Source organism: Struthio camelus, chromosome 4 (genome assembly GCF_040807025.1).
Source record: "Struthio camelus isolate bStrCam1 chromosome 4, bStrCam1.hap1, whole genome shotgun sequence".
Classification (NCBI taxonomy): domain Eukaryota; kingdom Metazoa; phylum Chordata; class Aves; order Struthioniformes; family Struthionidae; genus Struthio; species Struthio camelus.
This window is the reverse complement of record NC_090945.1, coordinates 81,099,159-81,112,213: the sequence shown is the minus strand read 5'-3', so window position 1 is coordinate 81,112,213 and position 13,055 is coordinate 81,099,159. Positions and strand designations below refer to the sequence as shown.

The 13,055-nt window shown below is 43.1% G+C and overlaps 1 protein-coding gene across 1 annotated transcript in view; it reads right to left on the bottom strand.

The window, feature by feature from the left end:
- Nucleotides 1–1,041: 1,041 nt before the first annotated feature.
- LOC104151325 (uncharacterized) overlaps nt 1,042–13,055 on the bottom strand; it is a 56,738-nt gene continuing 44,724 nt past the window's right edge. Inside the window, exon 10 of the mRNA XM_068943738.1 lies at nt 1,042–1,637. The gene's annotated coding sequence lies outside the window, so the exon portion shown is untranslated. The remainder of the gene's footprint in view (nt 1,638–13,055) is intronic.

The following is a 13,055-nucleotide window of genomic DNA, read 5'->3' as shown; positions in this document are numbered from 1 at the left end:
GCGCGGCCGAGGCGGCTGGAGGGAGGGAGGGGCCCGGCCCCGCCATGGCGCCGGCGGCCGTTAACGGCTGAGGAGGGAGCGGGGGCTGCTCGGGACGGCGGCGTGGCGTGAAGGGAATTAGAGGGGGTGGCGGTGGGGCGATCACATTTGAACCAACCCTCGGCCTTGTCTGCTCCCGCCAAGGGGTCGACGGCTCCCTTTTCCCCCCTTCCTCGCCCGAGATGGGGCGGGGGGAAGAGGGACGCCATGAGCGGGGCGCCGAGGCCCCATAACGCCGAGTTTGGGGCAGGGACAGAGCAGGTGTCAGCTTCGACGTAAAAGACGTTGAACGTTATTTTATTGTAAATTGGCTTTTCATTCATTACGTTTTTTTTTTTTTTAAAAAAAGCCCAAAAGTATTTATTTAAAAAAGTATTGAAAACAGCAAAACATTTATTAGTGCCGCTGTGTCAAATGGGAACGCCTGACCCTGAAAGACGAGCAAAGTGTAAGAAGTTATAATTCAAATAATTTAAGAACTGAGGGTTTTTTTTAAAAAAAAAAAAAAAAGCTTTATCGAACTGTTATTTCTCCAGCGCTGACAACCATCAGCAAATTAAATGAAGGAAAAACATATTTATGCCAGACAGAAGCAGTAATACAAACGTTTTGAGATAAATTTTGAATAACGGGTAGTCTGTCTTAAACGGCCGACAGCACTTTTCCTCATGCATGCTTTTTCCTCTTATTTCGCTTGAATCTACAGTGCAAGAATAGTTTAAAAAAAAAAAATCACACAACAGTCACCAAGAACTAGCCTCTGTCGATAAGTAATAGTTGACCAAAAAAAGGTAGATAGCGGTAAGAAGAAGGTGGTTTGGACAAAGCGCTCCAAATGCCGTGTCACCTTCTCGTATTAATATGTCATCTGCGATCTGGACCGCCTGTCGGCACGTCACACACCACCATAAACACGGCAGAGTCTACCAAAGGCATAGAGAACAACAAAGAATAATAATAATAAAAAAGCCTGTAAATCAGGTGGGATGGGGTAAATGGGACTGTAAGAGTGGCAAATTTATTTTCCTGTTTCCTCTCCCTTTCTTGGGAGGGGGAGCCTGCCGGGATGGTACTACCCCTTATTCAGCACCATCCTTGGAGAAGCTACATGGGAGGCAGAAAAGAAGAAAGGAGGGTTTGCTTTCCTGTCTGCCTTGATCCAGCCAGGTGTGAAGCTGCATAAACAGAGATCTTTACTCTAAAGTAACTTCCTAATAACTCTGTTGGTTGACAGTGATTATGAACAGAAGCCACCAAAGACACTTGCTAACCATTGTTTTTCTAGCTGTACTACAGATCAGATGCAGCTGTCTCTCAGCTGTGCTTTCCATCAGGTTACACTGGTGTGCTTCACTTGATTTCTCTATAAGCAGTGTTATTCATCAGCTCCAAGAATGAAGTTCCTTTGACACATGGCACCTGCTGTGCTCCCCGATTGTGCTTTTCTAATACCTTATGTGCTGTTGCATCTGATACATTTCTAGTACTTGGTGAATTCCATCTGACAGTCTTCCTTCCAGCTTTCACTCACCAGGCTCCGTATATTTGTTTTCTCTTTCATATGCTTCCACCAGCCTTTGGTCTTGACTTGTTCGCCCCTAAGACTGAACAGTGAAGGATTATTCCTATTTTCTACTTCAGGTATTTAAAACAGTTGTTCTGAGTTGCTTTCACTTGCCCCTCTGCCGCCAAAAGTGGTCTCACTTTTCTCCAAGGGCTACATATGAGAAATACAATTTGAACAGGAAAAATTAGGAGTATATCTCATCTATATTTTTAAAGTAAATAGCTTGGCTCCCCCCCACCAGCCCTCCAGATTTGGGTTTCAGTAATGTTTCTAGTGATACAGTTCTAACCCTGCAGATACCTGTGACTGTTTTTGCATATTCTAGCTGAACTATAGCCAGTGTCACGCTGTTGAAAAATCAGGCTCCTCCTCGTTTTCAAGGGAACTAGAAATCCTACAAAGATTCCTAGTAGAAATACACAGGAATTACTGGAGCCTGAGATGGACTCTATCAGATGTGTTTAATAACAGGTAACTATTATTTCAAAGCAAGAAGAAGGATATATAGTTCTGGAAAAGTGCTAAAACCAAACTCTAATGTGGTAGAGGTCTCCCATCTAAGTGCTGAGGTACCCCAGTCTTGGTGTTAATGATGTGAAAGTAGTCTCTGACAAAGAGCAGGAGTGGACAGTTGTAAGAAGCTGTAATAAGGATCAAGGCAAAGAAGAGGGCAGTTTTGCAGGGGAACGCCTAACAAGTCTAGGCTGTGTCACTTACGTCAGGAAGGCAGCATACCCAGGATATTTTGCTGTTCATGAAAGCAAGTTTTAAAATCCTTTTTCCTTGTATGTTATGAGGGTTTCTCATGGTTACAAGCTATACGTGGTTTCCAGAAGGACTTGTGATCACTCTCCTGATGCCTCTGCTCACAACTTCTCAACAGCAGGGATGTAGTTACTGAACCTAGTTAATTAATTAATATACAGAGTTATGTATCCAAATCCTGGTCTGATTTTGGATCTCCCTTGAACTATAGAAGAATTTGAGGCTTGTAAGCTGCAAAAAACATATTCAGAAACAGAAAGGGCACTGCATCTGACTGGCAATGGTAACAGATCTCAAATGCTCTTCTGCTTTAGTATTTTAATTGGTGTTTTAATTGTTTATTGTCTCTTCATTGCAGCTCGGTAACACACTGATGTTGCTCCATGTCAGTGATCAGCTACAGCTGAACCTTCGCCTGACGCCTTGAGGAGACCTTGGGCATGTTATTCTGTAGGGAATGATCTAATGCTGTCCAGTCACAGTCCTTTCACATTGACTGACAATCAAAGAGCCATAGTTATGCCTGAGATATACTATAATTCAAAAGAGGTATTTAGTGGTGGCAGGAAAATATCCCTAGGTTTAGATACAAGCAATCATGATTTTTGCAGTAGGGCCAGCTATTATGTATCAGGAGACTTCAGTTAACTTGCAGTGAAGCATGAACGGTATCTGCTATATATACACACACTAATAAAATTGTTTGTTCCTGTCTCTGAAGTGGCTTGTTTGTCTGTGTAGCCGCTGGGCAGATGCCTTGTATTTGTTTGGAAGACTCCTCCAGAATTTTGATAGTACTTCTAAGCAAAATGTTTTTGCCTGTAAAAGGGGATGCCCTACTTAACCAGATGGTCAGGTTTCAAACAAGGCCACGCTCTTTTCGCTGCTTTGTACCACTGAATTTTCACCTGAGGATCATTATGTTTTGCAAACAAAAGCCCATTGTCAAGAAGGAGCCTTGGTATTTTTTACCCTTATATCAATGAGGAATAAACAGAGGCCCAATGGGTAAAAATACTAAGGCTCCTTCCTGACAGTGGGCTTTGTCTGTACCACAGACATTTCCCAAAGTGCTCTCTAATTACAGTTACGGGCACCGCCGTTCCTTAGTGTCCAGGCTGGGATACCCAGGCTGGGTTTCCAGAAGGGTTATGTGACTTACTCCGGTGTGTGCTTTGGGTTCTCACAGGCTCTCTGGAAAATTCGAGCCCAAAAGGTATTAAGGCACTCAGAGTCATCAAAAATGAGTGGACATCTTGTAAGCCTCCATGATTTGCCAAAGCCTGCATGATGAGTCAGTGTCATGGTCTTAAAAAAACCCTCCAAATTCTGTATGTTAAGCATTAGACTGTGTCTAGTGTGAGCAAGGGAGAAAAATTAGAACAGAAATCCTACTGAATGGACACGAGAGATCTGCTACAGAGACCGTAAGGAGAAGTGAGAAAGCTTTCCTTGACCTTTGAAGAGGAGACCACCAATGGGCAAAAACAATATCCTGAGTGGTAGGAGAGCACTGAATGCCCACAAACAAAACCACTGGAGGAAACAAACAAAAAAAAAAAAAATCAGTATATCCTACACATTGTATCAGGATGCAGTATCTATTTAAATAGCTGGTGTATTTTTCACTTGATTCCAACAATTCTATTTCATGGCCCTATTGTTTATTTCTAGCAACATCAGTGATATTATTCTATAAGTCTCTTTGGAAAAAAAGAGATCTAAGAAACTTATCATGGAAAGTACTTGTCAGGCTCAAATGAATTGCTAAAGAAATTTCTTTTTTTTTCCTCCCTTCCTTTTTGTGACAAGCTGGACAAGGGCTGTTTTTTCTTGCGCTGCAGAAGCTAATTATATACATACATAAAAAAAGAAGGCACTAACCATTTGTCTTGCATGACTCACTACTGTCTTTCCAAATGTCATAAACGCTGGCAAGCAAACTACAACCACGGAACACGTAAGTGTCTCACAAGGCTGCTTGACTTGATTACAGGCTGACAAGGATTAGGCTGAGTAATTTGGAGGAGATGGGAGGAAGATTTCACTGGACATTTAGGATTATTGAATGCTAGAAACATGGCAGAAGGTGAACCACTAAAGAACAGTCTAGTGCAGTCAACAGCAACCCCCATAACAAGGCATTAGTTTCTATAGACCAGAAGATATGAAAATAAAGAGCATTTTCCAAGTGGAAGAGGAAGTGGAAGAAGGGACACCCACATGTGGCAATACTAAAAATATCAACCTGTCCCACACAGCCATTCCCTGGGAATGCTTTTCTTCTCATGCGCTATTGCTCACCCTGTAACTGCAGCAGCTACATTGACCAGAGCACAGACAGGTTCCTACTGAGCCTCTGCTACGGTAGCTTGAACTTCCAGCCCCAGACAAGCCCTGTAAGCTGCTGAACGGGAACACAAGTAGTACTTGTATTGTAAACGTAAGCTGAGCGCTTTTCCAGGGCTGGCCTACCTTGATTAGGCTGTGCAGTTCTATGTGAGGAAGCCAAGTTTCTCCTTACATTTAAAATTAATGTGATACCATAACTTCATCCTCCTGCTTTAGAATAAGCCCTTCTGGATTACACATTGCAAGCCTCCTCCTATCCGAGGCCAACGTTAATGCCTGAAAACCCTGCTTTAGACCAGGCAGTGGGGAGAAGGGTTTCTGGTACACCAGAGACACACTAGACGTCCTCACTGGAATACACCTTATCACGTGGCTGTGGATGTGCTGCCTAGTGAGTGCACACTACTTGCTTGTGGCCCCACTGGAAAAAATTGGGTCCTACTCGGAAGCACAGTACAGCTGCCAGAGTTTCTTCCCTGCCCTGGGACTATACATGTCGGGGCAACCCTGGGCCAAAGAGGAGTCCATCAGGTTGAGTAGAAGACGGGGCCAAAGAGCCAGTCTCAGGCTCTGAGCATCAGGCTTGATGAACGTGCTGTAGTCAACTTTGGCAAACAAGAAATCACAGGTACACCTGAAAGCACTGGAGAATGCTGAAAGAACACATCCCTCCCTAGCAAGGCGGGCAGGGCATTTCTGAAACACAGTGCAAGCTATTCTTCAGCTTCTACAGCACTGATTTGCTGAAATAGATCCTGATGCCAAGGCCAGCCTGTTCCAACAAGAGCCATTGCCATTTACATTTTATAATCCTGTTTCAGATTACATTTCCTCACTGTTTAAGTTCTCATCTGCAGAACGCAGCGGTCCATCTCATTCGCATGCACAGCATTACCAGTCTGGTTCAAGCCAAGACTGGCTGCTGAGCTGTGAAATGCATTTCCACTCTACTGACTCTTTCCTCTGTGCCTGGAGCAAAGACTTTATCTCACTTTGTGATGTCACAACAGTAATGCCTGATCTTCAGAGAAATTTCATGGTAGAAAATTGCAAGTCAGAAAGAAATATTCAGATAGGCGGGGAAATTGCGGAAAGAACGAACTAGACACGTTGGTTTGTTGGCACAAGACAGTTTAAATCTCAGATCTTGCAGTGCCACACAGAGATACCACCATCTCCTCTGAAAATAGCTGAATTGCATTTTTGTCATTCGGCAGATATTTAATTAAAGCCAGAAATTAATCCTAGTTATATCTCCTTTCAAATCTTATCACTGCCCACTCAAATCAAGTGGATTAGACAAATGCAAACATGATGTAGGCTACGTTGTGCTGAAGAACAGAGCCACAGCAAAATAATAACCTTTTCCAAGGCATTTCATCCAGAATCCAAGAGAGACCAGAGGCTAGTTTATTGATGTGATTCAGAGCTGGAGAATAAAAAGTTGTCTGGTAAGGTTAATAGTTTACAGTTTAATAAGTATTTTCACCTGGGGCTCTTAAATTATTTCATAAACTTTGAAGCCTGATCTATAGTCTTCTGCACCAAATAACCTTTTTTTGGTTTTTAATTAAAAACATGCTTTTCCCCCCTCTGTACATCTTAATAAAAAAATTAGACTTACAAAATTACATTAGCACTGTATAACTTAATTGCCTTTCCAACTTAATTTCCAATACAGAAATAAATTTTACTAGCTTCAGTAACTTCATAATGTTACATTCATAGGGCATTTGTATGTGAAAAACATACCATTGCTTGTCATAAGCTAAACTAATGCTGTAATGTGCCTTGCAGCTCCATGGGGTAGAAAGTTGAATAGAACAGGCAAAGCATTGCTGTTCCACCAGCAAGTGGGATAATTGCCCACAGTTGGGCTGAGAACACACACCTGATATGACTATCTATGGAAGTTGTTTGTAAAACTGTGGATGTGTTTAAACTAGCAGAATGAGAAACATGCTGCTTCATTTTAATAGGAAATCAAACTCTGGCAATAGTATTTGCTCTAAAGGTAAGCAAGCCTTGGGAAGATGTGCTGGAAGCCAGATATTGTACTCCAGAGATTTTTAATTTAATTTGTGAATCTCGCTTGATCATAAAATCTGGATAGTGAGAAGTCTAGGATACAAAAGCAAAGTTAGCAAAGGAAGATTAAAAAAAAAAAAAAGGAACTGCCTGGGAACTACCAAGAATCACTGCAGATGTTGACAATAACTTGTCATGGGCATGCCGTTAGGAATGCTACTCGGAGTCTTCTGCCACTGCAGCATTATAGTTGCTAGATCTCAAAAGAATCAGGCAAGAGGGGAACTTCATTTGATAGGTTAAACTATAAAAGAGGCTGAATGGAGGATAGGACATCTCAGAACACAATCTTGCAAGGTGATTTACAGTGAACTGAAATACGTGGCCTTTTAGGAACAGGCCAAAAATTCATCTCAAAACTCGTATCCTTTCCAGAAGGACAAGTGTGAGGAAGGGAGTGAAAAAATCTTGCAGCATCATTGATGGTGACATAGAAGTGGTGAGGAAACATTTTCCTGCCAGGGAGCTGTACCTGACCAACAGATCTCTATATCAGCTCCTTGCTTTCTCATATTTGGTCTTTCTTTTCCTGATCTTCTAGCTCTGTAATTCTCTCCTAGGTGCCCTCAAAAAGCACTGCTGCAGGTGCTGTCTCTGCATGGATCTATATGAATTACTTCGTTCATAAGTGAATGGCTAAATAAAGTGAAAAAATGTATTTCTGTTCACTCCTGTGTCAGACTGGGTCTTCAACATCCCAGACCTCCTTTCATAAAAATAACTTACCTGCTTTCCACTGCCTGATTTGGAATACTAAAAAGTTTCCCCACTTTTTAGCTATTGTGTTTTTCATCACTGGCTCCAGCTCTAGCATTCTAATCTTAGAGCTTGGAAAGCTTTTATTCTGCAGACCTACTTTGTCATCTCAGTGAGAAAAAGATGTACTTTCCTTCTGTTTCCACCCAAAGTACTTCTGCCATTAGAGGTTCTGTCAGAGATATGCCTAAGAATATACCAAGGCACGATGTATATATGTGCTAAGAAAACTCCATCCGTGCCTAATAAGTTGAGTGGCTACATTATATTTTTCAACCAGAAAGGGTGTGAATGGCTGCTTTCAGGGGAAATCAAGAATTCAGTGTTATACAACCTGAGTTACGATTTCTATATTTAAAGTAGGAAAATTTCTCCTCTTTGCTTTCTTCCATGAATTTTACTCCCATCCACAGAGCTGAGTGCTGGAATTAAAGTCTGTATGATGTAGTATTTGTACTGGGTGCGCAGGTTGCTGCTACACTCAAATCCCACTGTCCACACACATCAAAAAGCTTCCCTCCAACTAAAAACAAAGCAAGAACCAAAAAGCAACTTAGGTAATTCCCAGTACAAAAACAGAAGGTACCCAGGTCTAGGAGTGGTTCTCAGTGCTATTTAGGCACCTTTGGGCGGATACTTTGCTGTGCTGGCCAGAACAGTCACTGGAAGTGAAAAGAGAATCCAGGTCTCAACCACCTGCAATGTTTCTGGTTTTTGTCCAGTGATTATCTACTGCAAAATGAGCAAATACTGAAGTAGCAGTCCCTAGGTTCTCCTCACTTAACAACCAAGTTCCCTAAGCGCTCAGCTACAATGGTAAGCTCCTTCTTGCTTCACTTCTTTCTCATCCAGTGAAATTTGTCTTGGCTGCACCATGGTCCAGGTCAACAGGAGACCAACGAGTCCTGTGAATCCATAGCCCGGAAACTGTGACACCTCCCCAGGGAGGGAGGGAGAAATTTGATTTCCACCAAGATCAATTCCCCTTCTGGGTGAGGCTTTTACTCTACGTTATTTCCTGAAAGACAGCTGCTCCCTCCTCTTCCATGTCCTAACCATGCTGTGTGACTTTTAAAGGTTTTTAAGTGCAAACTGGTCTTATTTCTGAATTCCCAGGCAGTCTCAGCCTAGAGATGAATAGCTAGGTGTTTATGCACAGCCAAGATATGAGCTTCTCTAGGCACACTCAGAAGGATTTTAGGTTCCTAAGCAAGTTTTCATGGTAGAAATTCCCTGGGACAGGCATCTGTGACATGTCAGGTCCTCTTTGCTTTTTATTTCTTCCTTTAAAACTCCAATAGAATAAGCGTTTAAGTGTTTACACTTAAATTCTGCCAAAGCTGCACTTGGACTCTTAGTCAATGGATTTGCTTTCCTGTCCAGTGAAACTGCTAAATCAGGCTCCAAATAAAGTTTCTTTTATTGTTCAAAGGTGGTATTTGCCCAAAGGCTTTGCCCATATTGACAGCAGTGGCCGTTCACACTAAGGGAACGATGCCCATGCAGCTAGGCGAGCACAGGATCAGTGCCCCAAATTCCCCTTCACTGCCTCCCTTGCTGGTTTGCCAGAGAACTGCCTGTGTACACACACCGATACGTACTTTAATTCAAATAACCCTGCTAAATACAGACCTCTTAGCTACATTTTAGCTGACCTGGGTCATTTTGACTGAAGTACCTAGAAAGCACTCACATAAATAGCTCAGCTGGAAGGAGAGGAAGAGGAACCTCTGGCAGAGGAGGGATGCCACGTAGCCAGTGAGAAGTACCCCCTCTTGTACCAAAGGTGGTTACAGAGTTCACATCTGTCTATACGCTAAAGGCCTTTTAATTCAACTAGCCCAGTTCTGGGCTCCCCAGTACAAGAGAGACATGGCGCTACTGGAGAGAGTCCAGCGGAGGGCTACCAAGATGATTAGAGGGCTGGAGCACCTCTCCTAGGAAGAAAGACTGTGAGAGCTGGGCCTGTTCAGCCTGGAGAAGAGAAGACTGAGAGGGGATCTCATCGGTGTGTACAAGTGTCTGAAGGGGGAGTGTCAAGAGGATGAGGCCAGCCTCTTTCCCGTGGTGCCCAGCAACAGGACAAGAGGCAATGGGCAGAAACTGAACCACAGGAAGTTCCACCTGAACCTGTGAAAAAACTTCTTGACTGTGAGGGTGACAGAGCATTGGAACAGGTTGCCCAGAGGGGTCGTGGAGTCTCCTTCGCTGGAGATATTCAAAAGCCGTCTGGATGTGATCCTGGGCAATCTGCTCTAGGTGACCCTGCTTGAGCAGGGAGGTTGGACTAGATGATCTCCAGAGGTCCCTTCCAACCTAAACGATTCTGTGATTCTGTAGACCAATGCAAAACACATGTATAATATTATTACTTAAATACAGTATTAATTTCTTTGACACTGATTTATGCTAGGTAAATATAGGATAGATTCAAAGAACTGGTATCAGGATAATCTATTTAAACAGTTTTACAGAACTGGTTTTAGTCTAGTTAGACAAGTAAAACCCAAATAGAAACAAAATAGAGAAGAACAGGTTATAGGATGTTCTGCACCTTCCTCCCCTCCCCCCGCCCAAAACCACCTTTCCTGATTGTGATGAAATCATTATTCACCCTCTAGTTCTGAGGCAACGCCATCCGCAGCCACAAAGCCTGTATTTCCCAAATCAGTCCCACAGCTGAAATCCTGCTGCTCTGTTTTGCACAAGTCACTCTGGACATGAAGATCTTGGGAGCCCCCAACTACCTTGAATATTTCAGGAGCTCTATGAAAAATTACAAGCCCTATCCGCACATATCTCATGCCTTCAGCATGTTTGTGCTAAGAAAGTGTCTGCTTCTGAACAGGACAGTTAACTATCAGCAGACTGCATGTTGCCTACCCTGCAAAGCGACTACCTCTTTGTTAAAACCAGCCTAGCAAAAGAAAACTACCAGCAAGGGGCATTTGGACTTCAGCCATTATGTCCTCACGGGGATTGGACTAAAATTTGTATTTGCAAAATGAAGATTGGCAGAAAGAGTGACCAAGGTGGCTGTTTGCTGCTGGTGAGGGAGGAGAGCACAGCACCTGTGAGGTGTATAGCCACAAGGGAGGTGGCCCAGCTCCGACGGTCTGGTTTTTGCCGAGAACAGCCAAGTGCCTCCACCCTTAGCAAGACAAACTCAAACAGGAGGCAGCCAGGTCTAAGACAACTTTAGCCAGACTTTCCTCAACTCTGTTACTATTTGAGAATGAGCTAAACAGGACTTTTGTCTCCTTCATCCTGATACAATACAGGCCTAATGTACTCTTCAAAGCCATTACCACTTCAAACCAAAGTTCTGGAGATTGTGCGTCCAGATGTCATGATGGAAAATGTGCTTAGTCCTGACTCAATTTAATAGAAAAACAGCCTCCTTATGAAGGAATAGAAGCTTGACAAAAAGCAATGCATGCTCTCCTCAGATTTCCTGACTGCATGGTTGACGCAGCAGAGACATACATGTATATATGCAGGGATATGTGCTAATATAGACATAGATCCAGAGGAGACCTGTGGTATCTGCATCACTGGTGGAATGTGGGTTCATCCACAGTGGGAATCTCTTCTCATTTATCAAGATAAAAGAGACTATTTTTATTGAGGTGTGTTCAGATCATTGGCTAACTCAGGAGCTCTAGATATGCTAGAAAATGCCCGAGGAAAAAAAGTTATGCTTTCCCAGCTTGTCCTTTTAGCCAGGAGTGGCAGCTGGCTGGCTGGGCAGGTGGAGGAGTATTCTGGTGTGAGTCACAGAACCATTTAGGTTGGAAGGGACCTCTGGAGATCATCTAGCCCAACCTCCCTGCTCAAGCAGGGTCACCTAGAGCAGATTGCCCAGGATCACATCCAGGCGGGTTTTGAATATCTCCAGCGAGGGAGACTCCACCACCTCTCTGGGCAACCTGTTCCAATGCTCAGTCACCCTCACAGTGAGGAAGTTTTCTCAGGTTCAGGTGGAACTTCCTGCGGTTCAGTTTCTGCCCATTGCCTCTTGTCCTGTTAGCTTGTGAAAGCTAAGGAGATCTCCCTGTCTAGCAGGAGAACAGCTATGCCATTTGCCTGGCACTGCTGGCAGAGCGCATGCCAGAGCCTTCGAAAAATCTGACACAAACTCAATGGAATTGGCTATGTTTTGCCGAAACTCGGGTTCAATAGTTAGTGCTCATCTATTAAAGCTCAGATAGTGAATGAAGCAGAGTCATATGGCTCTAAAGTTTAAATCCCACATTCCACCATAAGTAAAAAAGCTAGGAAACTAATCTGAGCAGAAGTCGTCACCACAGACATTTAAGGCTTCCAGAAGCCACATACCAGAAGCAGGAAATCACCAGCTTCAGCTCTTATGTCTCCAAGAGATCCACGCACAGATCCACAAAGTAGCACAGGGAAGAACTGAACACTCCCCAGTTCAGAGAACTGGTTCTAATGTTGAGTATAAGAACCTTCCTGAAGCGCAGTGGCAAGTCTACTGAGGTAGACTAGGCAACACGTGGCTTGTGTTTCTCAGACACTAAAATCTGACACTCTATGAGGCATGTCTCAAGCTTTTTGACTCTGCATGGTTATCAGGCAAGGTCTCTGCCCCTTTCTGGCATGGCCTCCTTCCCAAAAGGGGCAGTCCCTGCAGTCTAGCCTCTCCCAGGTGATCTCTGAACATCTGAGGTTTGCTGGTAAACTGAAGCAAGGGGAAATCAGCAGAGATTTAGTTAGAAGTCAAGTCCCCAAATACAGAATTCTGCAATTCCCAAACCTTCATACTAGGAAGCTGCTCCTTTAGATGGAGGAGTGTGTTCAGCAATCACAGCCTTTTTTTTTACACCAGATTATTTCAGAAGACCAGGAAGGATATCCAGATGGCATTTCCGATATTTTTAAATCTATGTTACAGAGAACCATTAATAAAGGCTACTGTGTTCTGTTCCTTTTTTTGATTAAAACACAAGATGCTGCTTATAAAAGGCTGCTGTAATTAGAGTGGTTCAAGCACTTCTCACAGGGATCACTGCTTGGAAATGCTACTCTATTAAAAAGAAAAAAGATATTACAGAAATGTAGGCAAGAAAAATTCAGTGGTATATAGAAAGAATAGAGTTTCTAGTCAACACAAGAGATCTCAGAATAGTCAGCAGACCCCAGGTCTCCACACTCTGCACAGTTCAGATCTGGCTTTCCTGCCAACTGGCCTTTTGGCTACTCAGTAGGTCTTGGTTTTATTTTGTGACAAGTCAAAGCCTTATTTTTCCTGTATGACAAAAATCCTTTTTTTCTGGCTAGTATTTCTTAATGGCTTCAAGTGAGCTTTAAATGTTTGATTACGTACCAGAGAGTTCAGAAACACTTAGCTTAAGCCAATTAAGCTATAAGTTAAGCCTACATAAGAGGAGAATCTTGCCTATGAAGTTTCTTCATATTTTCAACAGGTATATTAATCAGTAAAGTTTAGCAACCACTGCTTTACAGT